This window comes from Falco cherrug, chromosome 5 (assembly GCF_023634085.1).
Source record: "Falco cherrug isolate bFalChe1 chromosome 5, bFalChe1.pri, whole genome shotgun sequence".
Classification (NCBI taxonomy): Eukaryota; Metazoa; Chordata; class Aves; order Falconiformes; family Falconidae; genus Falco; species Falco cherrug.
This window is the reverse complement of record NC_073701.1, coordinates 25,957,180-25,969,467: the sequence shown is the minus strand read 5'-3', so window position 1 is coordinate 25,969,467 and position 12,288 is coordinate 25,957,180.

The window sequence follows — 12,288 nt, the reverse complement described above, 5'->3', positions numbered from 1 at the left end:
CTGCAAAACACACATTACAATGAATGCAGAACATACAAAGAAAATTGCATTGTGTTTCTATTAAGTGAGTGTGGTATTTGGGAAAGGTGCCAGATTTATGACACTATCCTATAAAACTGGGTTTCATTAGACTTTTGCCAAAATACCTAATACAGGGGGGGTGTATTTAAAATGCTAAAATAAAGGCTTACAAAGAAAGCATGTAGATCAAAGCTACAATTATTTTCCTCAGGTAAGAGAAAAGTCAAAGCACAATTAGGAGATTAAGATCTTCAACTGCAGATTGACTTCAGTATGACATTTCCCACTCACGCTTTGTATGTCTTGGATGAAATGGTTGGTTTATCATAAAACAGGGTATCACAAGCTTAACTACTTTAAAATCTCTCTAGAAGTTTTTTTTTTTAATAATTGCATTTATACTATAAATGCTTCTTATAATAATTACATTATTTAACACACAGACAAGGATTGGAATACCTGAAAAAAGAACTGGATAAAATTATTTCATGTGAAATCTGTATTGTCAAATCTGATCCTTAAAAAAAAATTGAAACCCATAAAGAATCCTAAGGATATTTTCTTTGCGGTTTGTTTTCCCACAATATTTGGGGCTATTTTTATTTGTCTTATTCTTTCTGAGCCAGGTCAAAATTTGCTGGTATCTGGTTCCAGCTTTTGCTCACAAGCAAGACCTTTATTTTAAAAAGCAAAACAAAACAAAAACCCCCAGTTGCTGAATGAACCTTTGAGGTCCAGGAGAGATGGACTGTAACTACACCTGCAGATTAGTAGTTGCCAACCCTGACCTTACAGACCAGAAAATATGACTGAATTCCTAGAGGTCTCCTGGTGAGAAACACAGTAAGATTTTGGGATGAAGCATTTTTCTTTCAAAAGAAAGTCTTGTCAATGATGATATGCAGGAAGGTATCACGTTGTATTTTAACAACAGCTATATGAATGTATCTAGCTATAACTGTCTAAGAGTAGAGTAAACCAATCCCACAGTGCCAGAGCCTTTCCTGATATGTTTGGAAGGGGGATAAAGTTAATTGGGAGTTTCTGTGAGGTTGTCTCCTGAGGCTTTTTTCATTCCTTCTTGGATGATTAGGAGATTCTGAACGTGTAGCATTTGGACCTTGGCATGGGAAGTCTGTGAAGTGTGGTTATAACCACCTTTGGGTGCTGAATGTTACTGTTGCTTAGAAGGAGTTGCTGGTATAACCAGGCAACAAGGCAAGAGGGATGCTGCTATTTGCCTACCTTAGTTTGCCCAACTGGGCAGCAGAGGATCAAGGGAGAACAGAAGAAACAATCAAATGGTTGCCAGCATTGTACAAAATTGGGAAAAGAAATGACAGATGGCAATTCCTTTGATGCAAGGAACCCATCTGCTACTGCTTCCCCCATGAGCTCCTGGAGATACTACATGGAAAAGCTTCAGAGACAGCCTGTGAACGGCAAATGTGAATGTGGGTAGTACAGAAGAAGATAGAAGAGAGAATAGTTCTGCTCATGGAAGGGGACCTGAAAAGAAGGGGAGCTGTACGTCTTCTGCTCAGCTCTCGGTAAGTCCCAAAATAGCCTTGTGAAAAGCTGAAACAACTCAGCTATATAGGACAACATATGAAATAACTGCTCCATGATGTCCTACGTAGAATACACAAGTGATAATATCTTCTGAAAACCTAGTTACAAGCAAAGTCCATGTAAAGATCATACTATAGCTGTGGTACCAGATTGTATAGTCCTGCAGAACATCTCAGTTCTGCTGTTGACATCATCTCTGATCACACCTCTCATTCTTGCCTGCTTTGATAAGCAAAGGTAATACATCTTTATATTATTTAACATTGATGCCTGATGATTACCATTTATTATTCCTTTTAAGATTAATAAGTTCATGAATCTTCCCAATTTTCAGGCTGTCTGGCAGCTATTTTTGTCACATTTGTCTATATGATATAAATGGAACAATCTCTGCAAACACAGATAGAGACAAACTTATCTGAAAGAAGGAAAGTGCTTTGGAGCATTCAGTACAACTATGGGAAAATAAATTTGGGCACCTGATTGTCCTCCTGCTTCTGCCTGACTTCCAGCTGCCCTGATGTCTGCTGCTGATCACTCAGAGCTGTTGTTGACAGTCAACTGAATAAACAGGAAACAGCTTTCAATCAGAAAAATCACCACCATGGAGAAGACAATACAAATGCCCAGATACAAGGAGAAAATCAAATACTAACCCCTTTCTCCTCCCTGCTTTTCTTTAAGAGATTCCTTCTCTTTAATATTGTCGGAAAATGGCAGTTGCTACATTTTAAGGGATTTGGCAATTCACTGATGTTAAATGCAGAAGGGAAGGTTGATTTGCAAACTGGTCACAGATTCTCTCTGCAAGGGATCTGTCAGAGTAGAAACATGTTTTGAAAATGAATTAGCAGGATGTGGGACTTGTTTTGAACAAGCGATTCCTGATAGGAATGGTCAGGGGAGACATGTCTCTTGGATCACCTCTATGGCCGTTAGCTGGCATTCTTTGAGTCCAACCCATGGAAAGCTGGAACAGATGCACGTTTATGCACACACTTCAAGGTTATCCAAAGGAAAAGGCAAGCAGGATATACTTTATCATTGTCTTTTACAGCAAACAGTTGCGGTTTGATGTTAAGTAAACACAAAACAAGGCTTAAACACCCACAGGCACACATTTATTTATATACTTGTTTATAAATAATGGTATTACAGAGCCATTATGATCATTACCTTGATCAAGGGTTGTGTTACTGAGTGTAATGATCTATGGCTGGTAGGATAATGCAAATGCCTGAGTGTGATGAGCCTTGGGACAGGCTGAATCAACAAGTGACTGAAGAGCAATATCTGAAACGGCTGGGAAAGTGGTATTGTTGACAGATTTGGCTGATGACCTGTGTTGACATCTGGCTGTTAAGTCCCCCAGCTTTAGAGAGTAATAGAGACTGGGGGGAGTCATTGCTTTGAAGATGTCCAACACCTCATGGAAGCAGATCGCTTAAGGTGGAACCATCATATGTTGGTGCTGAGCTGCTTCCCAGAGCCCAACACGGAGGCAGGTTGGAGAGAGCAAGTGTCACATTCCCCTGAGCTTGACTGTGCCAATTCACTGTGCACGGTGAAGGTCTCAGTTAATTCTGCGTGTGCGTGTGTGTGCCCATGTGTGTAGCTTCTCCTCACACAGCCTGTCCTGTGCTTGGTGAACTGCATACGTTGAGCTTGGCAGTATCTCATTGTTTGGTTTTTCTTTTCCACCTGTGACAGACGGGAACTAGAAAAATACAGAAAAAGAGAAAGGGGGGTGGAAGGATGACTTTGGCAATGACAGTAAGAAGAAAATAAAAAGAAAATGAGAAGACATATGGGAAATGTGTAAGACTTGTGAGACTGGCTGAGAAGGGAGTTCTCGGCAGACCAGAGGCAGAACGGAGGGTGGCAGGGGTTTGTCCACCCCGCGCAGCCCTCAGGGATGGCAACCTGCCATCTGATCCTTGTCAGCAGTGTCTGGGGATATGACTGGAGAGTGAAATGGGTCCTCCCTTCCCGGCCCTTCAGGAAACACAGCCAGCGGTACATTGCTGCTCCCATGCTCACGGGAAATAGGTGTCAGGAAAGGAGCTGCCTGAGCTGACAAGCCAGCCGCCTGCTCCAGTGTGTGGCTCTCTTTTCACTCTGGGGCTTCATGCACTCCAGATTCTACTGTTTGAATAAAAATATCAAGAGAAGACGTACTTAGGTGACTAAGCACTAAAAAATAATGAAATGAAAGGGCTATTATAGCCAGCCTGGTAGATGAGACTTGATGTTGGAAAATGAGATTATATACGGGAAAGCTGTTGGCAGCCTAAGGCGAAAAGAAACCTCACTGTTAAGCAAAGTTTGTTTTAAACTATTGCTGTTAATCAGCTGTGGTTGTAATGACTGGATGCAACAAATGTAGGTAGAGGTTACATTAGCTGCTCTGAGACTCCCGATTTTCTTTTTAATGAGCAATTTGCTTAAAGAGAAAAGCAAAAAATATTACAGGTGAACAAAATTTCCCAGTGGATCACTTCCCTGACCCCATTCAGTGCACAGCATCACAAGCTGCCAGGCTGGCTCAGGGAGCAGGGAGGATCGGGATGCTGGGAATCCGGGAACAGGCACTGCCTGAGACACCGTTCCCTGAAAACCCTCTCACCTAAACCCGACAGTCTGTCCCAATTCAGGTTTACTTTAGCATGGCTAAACTGCTTCCTCTGACTGCAGTTAACCTCTACACAACTAAATACTTAAATCTTTGGAGTGTGAGCTACTGACTGTCAGTGTGAATTTTAAAAAAGCCTTTAAAGATAAAGGTCTCTGCTGCCTTTTGTTTCATTTTCTCCACATCACAGAGATCTGATGTTTGCACCGGGTGGCCCTGTATTAATGGTGTCGATTCCTTGAGACGTCTGAAATAAATCAGTACTTCTCTAAACAATACTTCATGCTGAATGTTGCAGACCTTCCAACACATGTAAAGGCCACATTTACCTGTTCTGCAGCCCATAGGACGTCTCATCCTCTCAACCACTACAGCAGCTCCGTGGCTGACACACAGGGACAGCAGAAACATACAATGCCCAGCGTGAGTGTTTGGTCTTTTAGATGGTGAAGGTGGGATTTTGTGGTAAATTCCAGATGTGTTTCTGCACCTCCCACTGCATCATTTGCAGACATTTCTGAACAATGGGTAGCAGTGGGCAGGGACAGCTCTTGCCTACTGCAAGTATTATTTGCCATAGGCATCAGTGCTTTACATTTCTACTCTCTGTTCTTCCTCATGGGTTTGTATGTCAATAGTTCCCAAGCAACTTCATTTGGTTCCCTGGGAGAGAAAAAAATCTGCTTGTTTGCTCCTTAAGCAGCTTTGCTTTCCTTAAATCCCCCTTTGACACTGTGTAGCACTCTGTTCTGCATATTCCTTTTCTTTTTGTCCTCTCTCCATTCCCCTTTATACTCCCTGATTTCCCCAGGCTTCACCTGTTGCCATACCATTGAAAAGACTAAGTTGTCCTACAAAAGCCACACTTCTTCACATCATTTAGTTTCATATTTATACTGCATAAAATAAAAAACAAGAAGCCCGTCTCTTGCAAACCCATTAATATGGTGAAAATTCACAGCATTTCTATATGTAAACTCTAATCTAAATAACACTGTCATCATTGCTGGGTTCAGCTGCTGTGTACTGACAGAACACTGCTAAAATATACATGTGATGCATCCCCATCCTTAAAAATACATAGAAAAGAAGTATATACCGATGAGACCAATTATTTTTCACTCAGCATAATGAAATGTGCCAAAGCCAGCAAGGACTCATTGTGACATTGTGAATGTATTAAACACACGTCTAAGGCTATTCTAGTCGCAGCATCAGAGGAGATCTCAGACAGACCTCTCATGCATCTCCTCCCAATGACAGCAGTTATTCAGCCATTCCTGACAGCTGTCTGTCTAGTCAGTTCTTAAAAATTTTTCTCATGGAGGCTCCAGAGTCAGGGAATCTATCTGTAGCTTCTGCCTTCGGTTTATAATTGAAGGAAATGGTTTGCCTGACAGTTTGAGCAGCAAAGTAAGTTGAAAAAAAAATTCTTTTTTTTAATTTTTGTTTCTTTTACTCTAGGCTGCTTTACAACTGGAAGCAAACACACGAAAGAAACCTTCTGTGAGATGTGGCATAAAAACCTCTATCATTTTGGGGGTTGGGATTTTTTTTGCAGAAGGGCTAGTGCTTCAGAGTGACAGAACTGACCTTGCTAGCCAGGAGTTACAGAAAGATCTCCCAGTACTGTGTGGCTAACAAAGTGCCAGAAGAAATGCAGCACTGCTGAACGCAAAGCATGGTAAAGGGTGACCCTAATCTTATGTTCCCAATAGCAAGTTCTCATGTCATCTTTTCTCACCAAAAGAAGTATTCTGCATCGCTACAGATAGTTCTTTGGAAGATGAAGCTCCCTACTCTCCAAACATCAAAAAGACCAGGAAGGGAATAGAAACTATCATTTGGTACTCCATAAAGCTATGGTGTACCCAATCTTGTGTAAAGCTCTGGTCTCTTCAAAAATGAGGTTTTACAACTAGAAAGTATACAGACAGGGAGGTTCAGATTGGTCAGAAATAGGAAACAATTTCCACTGTAGAAGAAAGTGAAGAGGATTGGTTTCCTCAGCTTGGGAAAGAGATTACTGAGGACATGATAGAGGTCTAGAAAAAAAAATCACGTGGAGCAGGTGGCGAGGGAATGATTAGTCATTGTTTTTCATGAGACAAGAACTACGGGGCACTAAATGAAATCATCAGGCAGCAGGTCAAAGACAAATGAAATAAGGTACTTTCACATGCAGTGCCTGATTGCATTGCAGGACATAACATCTTGTTTTGTTTTGATGCCTGAAGTATAAATAAATGTCAAAAGCTACTAGATGGGTTCATAGAAGAAAGATCTGTCAAGAGCAGCTGGACAAGATTATGTAGATACAATTTGTAGATCAGAAAGTCTAAATCACAAATTGCTGCAAACTGGAGGAGTATCTTGGAATAAACATGAATCTAAGATTTCCCTGGTTTTATGGCTTTTTCTTTACTAACTGCCACTGGCTATAGTAGAGATGTATATACCAGATAGGGTATATACATAGGGTACTACCTTTCCCTCAATGAAAATTTACATATCTTGAATAATTTAAAAAGTTCAAAATCTTGAAGTTGGAGGAGTGAAGACATAAGAACAATAGAAATCTGTACACATGAGAAATAAAAGAAAACACAAGTCAATCTCTTCTGTGAGGTAGAAATCAGCACTCTGTGAAATCATAAGCTTTTCCATTCTTCGCAGCAAGACTAGGATTTCATGTGGAGGATTACATTTTGTGCGGTGTCAATATGGCAAAATGATGACAATATCAGATCTCTCATTTCTCTCCCTAACTAGGTGTAAGAGGAAAAACTAGATTATTTTTTTTTCCAAAACTGACCAAACTCAGAATTTGATAGATAAATCATATGAACTGAGGAAATGCGCAGAAATGATAAGGTGAATTAAATCTGGAGCTTCCGTGTACACCCAGTCATTTTCTTCACGTTGTTTGTAAAGGTAATGCCAAGGAATTTAAGAAGGACTTAAACCAAAGTACTACTTTATGAATCAGTATTTAATTTATCCTCCAGCTCACATCCCAGCCAATGCCAAAGATGTACTAGGAAATTGATCAACAGGAGATATGATTTTCATTACAATAAGGAATGATAATTACTAGCACCATCTTGACACATAGGCCTGTAAGAAATTAGTGTTACTAGAAGAGAGATCTATTGCCTCAGCTCAAATAATAAACTGTTTTACCTCAGTGTCTCTATAACTGATTTAGAGAAAATATTCTTCAAATAATATATGGCTAGGAAAGATTTTAATGTCTATTGCCATTCACAGGACACCTAGGATTACTTATTTCTATCTAAAAATTATTTCAGATTATTCAGGTACATACTAGCAATTCTTTAAATCCCCATTGAGACTTGCAACTTTAGAAAGTTGTACTTTAAAAAGCGTGTTTATCTATCATGTGTGTTATTATGCATGTCACTGAAACTTAAGTCACGTTACCGTGAATGAAGATCCAAGTAGTATATTGATACACTGCAACATCCTCTTAATTGGCCTAGATACAGAGGAAAGTTTTGTTCCATTTGATACCTGCATCGCTTTAAATCTTTTCAGAGGCTAAAACTTAGGAGTAGGTGGTAGATATTTTATTTGTGTTTCTTTCAGCATGTTTCAACTGAAATGTATCAGCATATTTCCTTGGGACAGGGGTCATTAATACATTTTTTAGGAGGAATCCTAATAAAATTTCCCCATAGACTTAAAACCCTGGTGTCAGTGCCCAGAGAGAAATGGGGTATGTATATTTGAAAGACATGTTGGGAAAGGAAGAAGTTCTCCTCAAATAGTTCTCTTCAGCGGCACCTTTCTATGCTTCTGTGATTTGCAATATCACATCTCACTGGTGTCAGAAATGCAGCAGAATCAGGTTCTATTTTCCAACAGAAATTTCCATACAGCTCAGCCTTTTTGATCTCATAATATTCTGCAGCACTGAAGAACAAACTCAGTCAAATGATCATCAAAACATGGAAGCTGGAGGTAGATCACTGGAAGTTTTTGGCCCCATTTTAACTCTTATTCAGACCAAACTACTTTATTTTTAGTTTATACCGCTTTGCACCCCTGCCATAAATATTTTATCTTTTCACTTTGATTGCAAGTTCATAATTAATTTATATTAACACTTTTAAATCCAGAACAGGGAGCCATATAATGATTTGCAGATTTTAATAATTCTTTGCCATCTCCTGTCTCTTCTTCCATTTATCATGTACTGCCAGAGTTTCTTACCAGAATGAATAAACTTTAATCCAAGTGGTAAAGCCCTGGATAAGCTTCATCTGCAGAAGCTACAATGCTGACCCCAAACTCTGATTTTCCTTTATCTTGTGCAAATAGGTCTGCCGGTTCCTCAGCACTGTCTCCTTGACTTCCAGGGCTCTTAGTTCCTATGCCAGATAAATGCTCTGTAGCAAACAACTTGATGTAGTTCAGCTACCTAACCTAGAAAACAAGAACAGGCTTGTTCATATCTTACCTGCAGCTTCTGCACAGCCTGAGAGTACCACAAGCTGTGTCTGGTTTCCCTGTTCATGGATGATGTGATAGACCAAGTTACTCACAGACCTTCACAGGAATACCTAAACACAAGCTTTACTCTAGAGACTGATCAAGAAATTATACAAAGCTAAGGGAAACCAGCAAGACCTGCATGCAGTTTCTTTCCTCAGCTTTTTTCAACATTCCACCCCTCTAGTCCTTGTCCTTCCAGGCAGTCACCTTCTGCTTTGCTCTGCCTGATTCCAGGACAGATCTCCGCCTTCTTACTCTCTCAGAAATGGATCATCAAAGAACTCCTTTTTAAAAATTCCCTTTCTTCTGCTACCAGATGACTTTCCTCAAAGACTTCCATGCTTTGCCAGGTAATGCAAGGCTTGTTACAAGCTTAAATTAATTGCATAGGTCCCTCATACAGGAGCCAAAATCATTCTGATTAACTAGCTCTTTGTTTATTTACCCTTCAAGAAATATTAACACCCAAAGGTCTAAGGTTCTAATTAAAAGTAATTCATTGTGACTCTTTCTGGTTTTGCTGGTATACCTTTTTCCATCAAGCACTATCAAACTGGTAAGTAATCTATTTCTGATGGGGGTTTTTTTAGCTCGTTAGATTAGCATAGTTACTACATGCTAGTTTCTGAACCCAGCTGCATCACTTGTGTCATATCAACCCAACTTTGATTTTTCCAGTTCACACTGGGAAGTAGCTTTTGACAACTGGGTCAACAGGATGACAAAGTTTAATTACAGTTCAGAGTAGTCTTGATCATAAGATTCCTTCCTTCTGATGAAATCACATAAGATCAAAGACAACAGGTCATATTTTCTGCAGTATGGGCCCTTTACAGCCAACAGGAACAGTCGATTGCAAAGTCTTTTGGGCATTGAACAGTTAGCTCATTTCCTGATGTAAAAGCAACTTTTGCAGACTTAAAATTTTCCACTAGGAAAAAATTCAGTTTATTATCAGAAGTATTGAGATGAAATACTATCTTTGTTGAACTCAATGTGGAAAATACTTAAGTTGAAGTGAAGTTCAGTATTCTTCCAAGTGACCCAAAATGTTTCATTCTGAAGCACTTCTACAATAAACTGCAACTGTTGATTGCAGTGTGTTGTATGATACAAATTAGAGTACCAGTATCCATTCTTTCTTAATATCTTGGTTTCCCTAACATAATTCAGTGTGTTCTTTATTTAAACAACATGGATGCTGCATTGTGTGAGCCACAGGACTCTCATAGTGCTATGGAAAATGTGTCTGACAGGGAAATTCTGTGTTATAGTGAGCATCAGGTTGCTCAAAGGTAGCATCCAAGATGCAATGCACAATATTGGAAAAGCTGTATGTAACAAATGATGCTAAGCAAAGCATTTTTAAAATAAAAAACTGTTTTTCAGATAATATGACTTGGCTCTGAAATTATTCATATACTTATTATACAGTCCAGTAATGTTCATTTGTTGTAGAGACAAGTTCTGTTATCAGTCACAACAAATTGACTTTAAGTGGGGTTACACTAGCTTATCTAAACCTAGAATTTAATTTGTGTTACTGTAGTTTCATAAGAAGTTACAGAAAGATGTCTTTCCCTTTCAGGAATGTCAGACTGCTTTGTTTTGATGCAAATTTTTACCATTTCTAGTAGAAAATCTTGAGGGGAAAACATTTCCTATTTGCATTCCAATTTAGGTCAAAACTAATGCTGCAGTATTCTTGATCTCATTTTCACCCAGCTCTAGAAATTACCTCTTACAGTCTCGAAGCCTACCATGTGAGTTGAACGAGGGGATTGCCAACATCTCTGCCTGCACATTTGCCTTGGAGCCTCCACTGATGAGTAAAATACTTTTCCTGAGATCCTGGTAGCTATCTGTCTCCTCTTCATTAGAGCAACTCACTCTTATGGGACTCCTCCCCTGTGTTAAGTGCCGCTTTTCTTACTGCAGTTTGCGTCATTGTTCTCTCTACTGTGGCTCACAAATAAAGTTATTTTCATAAAAAGCAATGCAGTGGCTTTTATTTCAGGACCAAGGGACTGAAGTACACCCAGTTTTATTAAACAAACCTAAATATATTTCTAAAAGACCGAAAAGAAAATCAATAAGAAGTGACTAAAAAATGTATAAAGATCTGATGCATATTTAACATGAAAAATTTTTCTCTGAGAAGACTGTGTAAAATGAGGTATTTCTTCGAAACCCAGGATTTTCTGGATACTTACTTAACTCTGTTCTGCTGGCAAATTCTTTTGGCAGCACTGTGCTGCCAAGTACTTGTAAGTTTACACCGCACCACAGTACCGTAAGGCTTATCTTGCAAGGTCCAAGTACCCAAAATCAAGCACGTGCACATTCAGGAAGCATTTACCATAATACTCCAGAAGTACCAAGAGGTTTTACAGCACGCATTTGCTTTTGTCAAAGGGTCAAATTCTGTTCCTGCTTACAAATCCCTGAGGTCAACCTGAAACCAGGCCTTGGCCCTGCTGAGCTGCTGTGACTGATGCGCAGAACAATAAAAGCAGATGAATTTGATCATCCAGCTGATGAGACCCTAGACTGCCTAATCCAGAGGCAGGTGAGCTTTTAATCTTGACTCTAGGACTGTAGATGTCCCCTGTTCACACACCATGCCCAGCTCTGAGCCCACACAGACCTAAATGTCCCCTCCTAGTGCCCCTTGGTGTCTGCTTCACCACGGCTGAGACCAGGCTAGCTAAGGGAAGACAGATCTTTTTCCCTAAGTGTCTCTCATAACCTCATCCTCTCAGATGATGTCTCTCATCATCGTTTCAACTAAAATGTCTTTTAAAGTGTCTTTTACTGCTACATAGTTTTCCAAGACAGGCATGGCAACTCACCAGCCATCGTTCACAGTACAAGCAATGGCTTTCCTGGGGTCTTCCACAGTCCCTGTACACTCTGCTGACCAAATTAATTTACAGTGTAGGCATTTGCAGACATCTCACTGGAAAAATAAGATCAGGAAGCCTGCCACGTGATGAACCCATGAGGAAAGCTACTGCAGTCCCAGGCTGTTCATTGCCCCTTCCAGAGGGAAGCAGTGTCACTAGAGGATTGCATGCTTTTGGCTTTTTCAGGCAGGCATCAGAAGCTCCCCTCCCTTCCACAGTTTAAGGGTTGCAGAAGCAGACCCCAAACGTTTGACCATTTAAAAAAATAACAAGGCTACTTTGTTCTCCATCCCAATTTTTCATTGCCTAGGCTGCTCGGCTGGCAGGCAATTTCGTGAAGATACGGTCTGATAAACTGACTTTGAACACTGAATCAATTGTGTGATTTAAAGCAAGAGCTCAAACTCAGCCAGCAAATCACAAAGCAAAAAATTGATTAGAAGGAGAGTTGCAGTAAGCCACTGTAACAAAGGGCATCCTAATAGTTTTATGTTCAAAACAGTCTTTAATGATAAATAATACTGGGTCTAAGAAGTAAAGAGACTGAAATAATTGTTTATGAAATTGTAATCTATGGTTAATTTAGAAGAAAAGGAAGATTCACAGGCATCCTGATTTTAAATCTTTCTCAGCACAGCC